Consider the following 7,825-nt stretch of genomic DNA (forward strand, 5'->3'; position numbering starts at 1 on the left):
TAACTGCTCAGCTGTCTGTACGTGGAGAAAAGAGCGTGGGGTGTGTGTGCCCGCGCTGATCGGAAGACTATTTGAAGTTAAAGCACTTTGCCAGTTTCCATTTTCTTCACAGCATCCCTTTCCGCTTCTACTTAAAAAAAAAAAAGAAAAATCTTGACTTCAGAAAACTTGATCTGTTTGGACCAGACCGGCCCCAGTTATTTCTTCCTGTGCTCCCCGAGACAGAAGGACGGGTGGGAGGCGCGAGGGCCTAGAAGGTTCCAAGACGGAGATGCCACGCGAGGGCAAGGCGAATGGGGCCTTCTCGGCAGGGGATGCTCCATAACTCTCTCGCCCTTTATGCCCCGGGACAGGGGCTCATTTGCTCGATTCGGGGCGACAGCCACGGGTTTTGTTCCAGCGTCGCTGGGGTCTGAAGTAAGAGCAGCCCTTCGAGGCTGAAGGCGGCTCTCGTTATCTTAGCCGTGGGAGGGGATGGAAATGGGAGGCGTTCTGGCAGCCGCAGCACCAGCGCAGGGCTGCGCAGGGCCGGCCCAGCCCGGGGAGGAAGGAGCGCGCGGCTTCCTTTCGACGGTGTGATTTCCTGCGCCTCGGTGCCGAGGTTGTCTGGCCTCCACGCGGATGCCAAGTCTGCATGAATTACTTGAAAGGAAACCAACCCTATTCCTGAAGGTTTGGCAGCAGAAATATTCATTGTTGAGAAAGGAGAAGGGAAAAAAAAAGACTAATGAACTCCCCTCTCTTCCCATATTTTCAAAGGCCTCTTGTGTTGGGGACTGCTTTTTGTAAAAACAGAGCTCTTCCGGACTCTCATTAGCCCCTCGATAAATGCTACTTGAAGGGCTTGTAACTTTGTCATTAAATCTTCACTCTGAGTTGAATTAAGGTTGCAGCCAAGGCTCCCCTCCCGGCCCCCAGCGATCTTCTTTACGATCGCCCGAGCGGCAGGAAAATAGATTTGTGGGGTTTTTTTTTTTTTAGTACTCGTTTATGTGCCTTCCTGTCAAACAGTGATTAATTCGGGGGCACTTAAGTTTTTCTAACTTTCATCCCTAATGGGCACGTTGACATTTTTATTTGAATCTTTTTACGCCATCCAAAATAATCTCCTTCAGCAGCAGAAAGTGCTGGTTAATTGCCGCGGAGCAGCTGTTACCTCCTCTCAGCCGACGGCATCTTGCAGGAAGGTTTGCGGGCCCCGTGCCTGTGGAAAAGCACGGGGCCGGCGACGGCAGCGTGTCAGGTGGGTTGATTGAATGGCCCCCTTGTTCCCGGCTGGCGGGTGTCTGCACCCGAATCGGGGGCCAAACAAAGCCCTTCACATCTAAATATAGTGCTTTCCTTGGCCCGGGGCCCTCTCTGTCTTGTTGTTCCATTCTTCCTCGCCCTAAAACAAATACCAGGGAGCTCCTTCTCCGCGGGACTTTATTTTTACCCAGATTTGCATACGCCTTGGATCGGACTATATCCTGGAAGTAGAAGTTCACGCACAATGAATCAGATTTGCTGGTTAATTGAAGGCTCACCAGAAAACGGCTTTGTATAACATCCCCGGCTCCGGCAGAGCCCTCTGAGGATGAGTTCAGATACTTGCACACGACCAGCAGGAGCTCGGGGTTGACAGAGAAGCGAGCGCCTGGGGGTGCGGATCAGGCCGTGAGGTTGGAGGCGGCGTCTGTGGACGCAGCCCAGTCACCTGGGCTTTCCGTTTTCCGCGCAACCCACTCCGGTTTTGAATAATTTTTGTTCTTGCATATTTCCTTCTGCTGTCTCCTGCCAGTGGACTTTTGAAAGTTGTTCTCTGGATGACAGGGAAGCCGGCAGGTTTTCGGGGTCCCAGGCAGGCCCTTGTCCTGGGGAGGTGGAGGTCTCGGAGCCTGGGTGTGGCTGGGTGACCGTGGTGGAGCTGTGAAGTGTCGGTGGCCACCACAGGCTCTCCAGCCCTCCACAAACCTGTTTTCCTGTCTGTCATCGGTTTCCCCCCTGAGGATGGGCCGAGCTCAGTGGTTCCAGGTGGTTGGAATCCAGTTCGGTGAGGACCTGGTCTTCAATCCTGTGTTTTAGTGCATTGTAAGGGTACCCCCAATTGTTGGCATGACTGGGGAGGGAGGGAGGGAGGGAGGGAGGGAGGGAAGGAGAAAAGAAAAAAAATAAAGAAAAATGAAGGAAAGAAAAACAACTAATTTAAAATGATTACCTACTCTTTTTTAATTACAAAAGTCATGTGTTCAAATAAGTTCAAACAATACAGAAAACTAAAAGAAAGTGAAAAAGTCTGCTAACATCTTGTAGAAATGAATATTTTACATTAAAAAAAAAAACCCACGAAAACCAGCACTGGGCCCAGGCCGCGCAGAGGCGCGTGGCCCTGAATCCAGACGTGATTACGTGTCAGCCTCCTGCGGTTCAGGCCGGCAGCCCTCCCACCTGCTCCCTCCGTCTTCCGAGCTTGGCGGAACCCCTCGCCAGCCTGCCCGCCCCTCTGGATGGCCCGGATGAGAACAGTGTTATTCAGGGACGCTGAGGGATCATCAAACCACGCACTCCTCTGGGCCCCAGAGTTCTATCTTTGGGTCGCGTTGGACACCGGAAACCTGCTCGTTTATGCTGCGTTTATTTTGCCCAGGCTGAGGCGTCACCCAGCATACCTGTGGTGCGCCGTGGGCCCTCCTCACTGCCCACCCTAGATGTGGCCTTGCCTCCTCCTCTCGGCAGGGCTCTGTGGACCTACCCCTCCGCACCTGGAGTGGGCACTGGACAGGTGCCCACCGGCCATACTTTGTACTTTGTTTTGCTCTAGCTCTGGGGATTTTGCAACTGCGTTTGCTCTCAAGTTGACGTTGAACTAACTTCTCATTGCCCCCTGCTGAAGATCCCGGAGTGCCAAGTGTTTTTGTTTTTGTTTTTTAATGACATTCCTGGAAAAATTTTCTAACCGAATGCCCGAGGGAAGTGAGACTTTGTCTTTGGTCATGATTCCCCTTTCCCTCTTGCTGCCGGGAGGCTCTGAGTCAGATCTCCAAGTTCAATGATAGCAAGCATTTTGAGCCTTCGGATGGCCCTGCTGGCAAGATTTTCTTTTCTTGTCCAGAGTCTTTGTTCCTATTCTGTGTGTTTTGGGTTGTGATGTGATCTTCCTCATATCAAAGATAAGCAAAAGCATAAATAAATACACAAATTGAAACATGCTGCAGCCAATCCAGTGTCTTATGAGGCCAGGCCTTGGGCTGAGGGCGCTTTTTGTTCTTCATACTTAAAAACATACATACCTTTGCGCATGGAACACCACCCGGCCGTAAAAACAGAAGGGAATCACACCCCTCGGGACAGCATGGAGGGACCTGGGGAGCATTATGCTGAGTGAGATAAGCCAGTCAGAGGAAGACGAGTACCATATGGTCTCACTCATATGTAGAACTGAATGAACAAAATGAACCAACGTGCAGAATACAGACAGACTCACAGAGAGAGCAGGCTGACAGCTGTCAGGGGCGGGGCTGGGTGTGGGGAGGGGTGGGACAAAAATGACAGGGTGGTGATGGGCGGGGGGGAGGTGGGGGAGGGAGGGTGTGGGTGGATAGAGGGTGACGGACGGAGACTTGACCTGGGGCGGTGAACCCGCCCCACAGTGTACGGATGATGTGTGGTGGGATCATGTACCTGAAACCTGTGTGATTTTGTGAACCGGCGTCACGCCAGTAAATTCCATAAAATGGAGAAGAAAAGGATGGGCTGCCAGAACCACGTGAGGGCCAAGGGGAAAGGGGACATAAGACGGGGTTGATGGCCTGGGTGTGGGAGGTCTTTATGCCTGGTCTTTGGAGAACGCCGTGGCGACCCATTTTACAGGCAGGCAGGCAGGCAGGGCGGGCACGGAAGAGGACTCTCAGCTCCTGGGCCGCCAGAGTGCGTCTGCCCGGCGCGCCGCGGCCCAGGCCTGCCTCCCGACCCCCTCAGCCTGCAACCTTGCACAGCCCGTCCCGTTTCCCAGTGCCGCCGGGGGGCACGCTCCGTCCCCACTTCGAGCGGCCATCAGAGTCCCCGCGCGACTTTCAAAGAGCTCGAAAGAAAGCTCTAAACGAAGGAACGCGAGGTACTTGGCTCCCCGCCCCCACTCCCCCTCCCCCATGGAGGGACAATCCGAATACACAAAATTAGAAAACCATACCCAGAATGGGTGTTTAAAATTCACAGCTGTCAACATCAAGTATGTGGCGCGAGAGAAAGAATGCAGGAAACAGCGGGTTAACAAAATAGCCGCAGATGGGTGGGTTGGCGGCGGGGACCCGGCTGGCCTGGCCAGGGCGGCTCGCGGAGCCTCATTTGCATCCCGGGACAAAGGTTCCCTGTTGGAGACCCTTTCTCTCCATCCTCCCCCCTCCCAAGGCGCCCGGCCATCCGCCGGGAAGATGCCCTGCCTCCATCCTCCCGTCCGAAACCTGCAGGAACGAACACAGATCTGTTATTTTAACACAACGTGGGCACAAAGTGGTGTTTTCACGGCGCACAAAGCCGGGGGAAGCCGGAGAATGGGGCCTTTTATCTGCGGGAGATACGCGGAGGAAGCGGGATTGAACTGCAGGCCGGCGTTGATGAATCAAGTTGTTAGGGGATGTGCGGCCCCGGGTCTGGGAGCTGGGCTCCCGGTGCCCCCACGGTCGGTCGGTCGGTCGGCTGGGAGCCCTTTGCATCAGAATGCATAATCGGGGCCACTCATGGCATTTTGAGCCTGCTTTTCCCAACATAGGATAAGTTCGTCTGCCCCAACCACGTTCCCCCCTCCCCCAAACACACACACACTTTCATGCTGCCTTTTCCTTTTCCAATTTAATAACCATGAGTGACACCCGAAACGCAGCTTGACTGGTTTTTCTCCAACGACTCTATTTGCATCCGGGGCTCACGCGTGTACTTTGCCGCTGCTGATGCGGTGGCTCGTTAACACATTGACACGGGTGCTCACTGCGCAGAGTCTGACGGCCCTGTCTCAGGACTCCCGTGAAAAGTCGCTGGGGCGTGCCGCGAAGAGACGTTTAAAAACACCCCGAGACGAAGGACAATCTGAGCAGCGTGTCGGCAGTGACGTGCCAGGGTAGAGGTGGTGTTTCAGCGGTAAAGGCTAGCCCTGGGGGCTGGGCAGTCTGGGAGGCCAGCGCGCCAAGCTGGAGGCTCCGAAGGCCCAGCAGCTTTCGCAGGGAGTGGAGCTGGCAATGCCCCAGGCTTTACCACTGCTGCCCTTGAACCAGGAAACCTTTGAGCTTCGAATCTGGAATTGCCTCCTGGGCAGCTGTTCCGCCCTTTGCCCAAGGTCGGGAAGACAGTGAGAGCAGGAACCGGCCCCCTGGCCTACCTGGCTCTGTGGGAGGGAGCCTGGGCTATCCCTCCCACCTTGCTTCCAGGGTTCCCAGAAGAAAGGGTAAGAGACCACCTATCCCCATGCGGGTGGGGACGGCCAGGAAAGATGACTTTACTGAGGTCAGGAAAACCAGAGGGCACTGATTCCTGAGGCTGTGGCAGGAGGCGCCGTGAGTCTGGGATGGCGACTGCTCAGCTCTGCTCCAGAGAGTGGCCCCATGATGTAACCGAGGGCCTTGACACCAGCCCTTTAAATCAGGGGCTCCCCAGGGCCCCCCTCCTCTGCCATTGTTTCTCATGGCCTTCATCCCAGGCCTGAGGGGCACATTAAAAGATTTGTCTTTGTTAACCACCAAAGAAACGCTCATGTTTAAGTCGAAGAGAGAGAGAGAAAAAGCAAATCTCGCACAGCGTACGTCCTCTCTTGAGCTGGGCTCCTCGGTTCCCTGGTCACCCCGTACCCCGGCCCCCCACTCCCAGCTCACAAGCTAAGCCCTTAGGGTGGGCCTGGGAAGATGAGGGGAGGTCCGAGACTCTCCCTCCTTTGTTGTGGGTGGGCGTGCTAAGTAAGGACGGGGCTGGGCTTCCCGGGGGCACCTCCTGGACTCGCAGCCTGCGCTCGCCTGGGACAGCCGGGTGAGACCCCCACAGCCTGAGCAGGGGCGGACGCGTCTCTGCCTGTGCGTGGCCCTGGCTGTCGTGTGGTCACGTATCTGCGTCCTGGGGAGAGGCCGGAGGAGACCCTGGGGGTGAAAGAGCGTGGTAGACTCCGGAGCACCAGACCAATGGCCGTCCGTTCCCATCGTTAGCCGAGAGCACAAGGAGACGTGTGCCTCTCCTGCCAAGGAGACTACTAACTTTTCTTTTTTTAGGTCTGAGTTTCTTTTGTATTTTAAATTGCTAACAAATATTTATTGAGAGCCTACCACTGACCGGGCACTTTAACAACATCAGTCAGTCCCTGCCACGCCCCTGGTAGAAACACGGCAAAGTGCCTTATCCCGTGCAGGGGAATATTCCAGATCTTCTCGTGGCCTGCCAGGTGGCTGCCCCCCGGCCCTAGGACCTGCCCCTGCAGCCTCTCCCTCTTGGCTTCCCTCCATCCACCCCCTTTTCCCTCTGCCCCGGCTGTGGTGCCCTCCTCGCTGCTCCTCAAACCTGTCAACTGTTTTCGCCTTAAGGCAGTTGTTTCTGTTGTTAAACCGGCCGGCGGAAACCCCTCATCCACTCAGGTCTGTGCAAATGTCACGTCCTCAGAGAGGCCATCCTTGACCCCACTCTCTAGCATGCCTCCCACATACCTGAAATTCTTGGTCCTCCTGCCCGGCTTGCGGGTTCTGGGGAGCCCTTGTCATAATAGGAATCGTTGGAGATACGCGTGAGCGTGTTGCCTGCCCTGCTAGAACACATGCTCTGTCTCGCCCACGGTACCTGGCACATAGTAGGTGCTCAATACATACGTAGTTACGTGATGACTGCCACCCACGGGGGGTGCAAAGATGGGCAGAAATCAAGGGGCTTGCAACCCTGCCCTCCGTCTGCTGGGATTTGCCTTAGAAGGGAAGCAAGGCTAATCAGTAACTTAATGTTTACTCTGTGACTTACTGTGAAAGACTTAGACACTCAAGTTCTTTTTCAAACAAGACGACTCGCCTGAGACTGAGGATCTGGTTTCTCAGGTGTCCTCTGAGCCAGGAGTTCAGGTGTGGGGGGAGTAAGGGCCGGGGTCCAGGGAGCCAGCTCAGGGACTTCAGGGGCGGACACGCACGGGGAAGGCCCCCCTCCCCGCGTGCACACACACACACAGAGGCTCCCTCCACGGCTACCCTGGCCCGACCCAACTCTCTCCTCCCACCGCCCTCTGTACGGACAGAACGAGAGCCACCAGGGCCTCCTCTCTGCCTCACCGATTGGCCAAAGGGTGAGCGTCTCACCCAAAAGCTGAGCTAATTATACTCTTTCAACCCTAGTCCAAGGGGGGCCAACAGCCTTTAGCCATACCGGCCATGGCTGTAACCTAGGGATTTCCCAGCTGAAATGGGAGAGAGAGAACCTTCTTTCTAGGCACAGCCGTGAGGACATGAGGCTAGGAGCACCGTTAGTGAAAGCTCTAGCTTCATGGCAACAGCCACAGGAAGAGAGATGCAGAGAGGAGAGACGGCGGTGGAGACAGAGAGACGAAGAGCAAATGCATGAGCTGGTCTTGCCTCCACGTCCACCCAACACCCCCCTTTCAGCCTAAACTAGCTTACTAGTTTAAGATGGTGTTTTGTTTATTTTAATCAACTGCAAGTGCCCTGAGTATATTTTTTTTATTTAAGATTTTATTTATTTTTAGAGAGGAAAGGGAGGGAGATAGAGAGAGAGAGAAACATCAATGTGTGGTTGCTGGGGGTCATGGCCTGCAACCCAGGCATGTGCCCTGACTGGGAATCGAACCTGCCACACTTTGGTTCACAGCCCGTGCTCA

The 7,825-nt window shown here is 55.0% G+C and overlaps 1 long non-coding RNA gene across 1 annotated transcript; it reads right to left on the reverse strand.

Annotated features, from left to right (window-relative positions):
• Positions 1–1,754: 1,754 nt before the first annotated feature.
• Positions 1,755–6,786, reverse strand: LOC123805968. Its single transcript, XR_006783400.1, has 3 exons — positions 6,657–6,786; positions 3,270–3,341; positions 1,755–2,098 (listed from the first exon to the last, which is right to left on the reverse strand). It is a non-coding gene; the product is annotated as an uncharacterized LOC123805968 (long non-coding RNA).
• Between the last annotated feature and the right edge of the window lie 1,039 nt (positions 6,787–7,825).

The sequence above is a fragment of the Phyllostomus hastatus genome, unplaced genomic scaffold (assembly GCF_019186645.2).
Source record: "Phyllostomus hastatus isolate PE091 unplaced genomic scaffold, TTU_PhHast_1.1 phas_scaffold_345, whole genome shotgun sequence".
Lineage (NCBI taxonomy): Eukaryota > Metazoa > Chordata > Mammalia > Chiroptera > Phyllostomidae > Phyllostomus > Phyllostomus hastatus.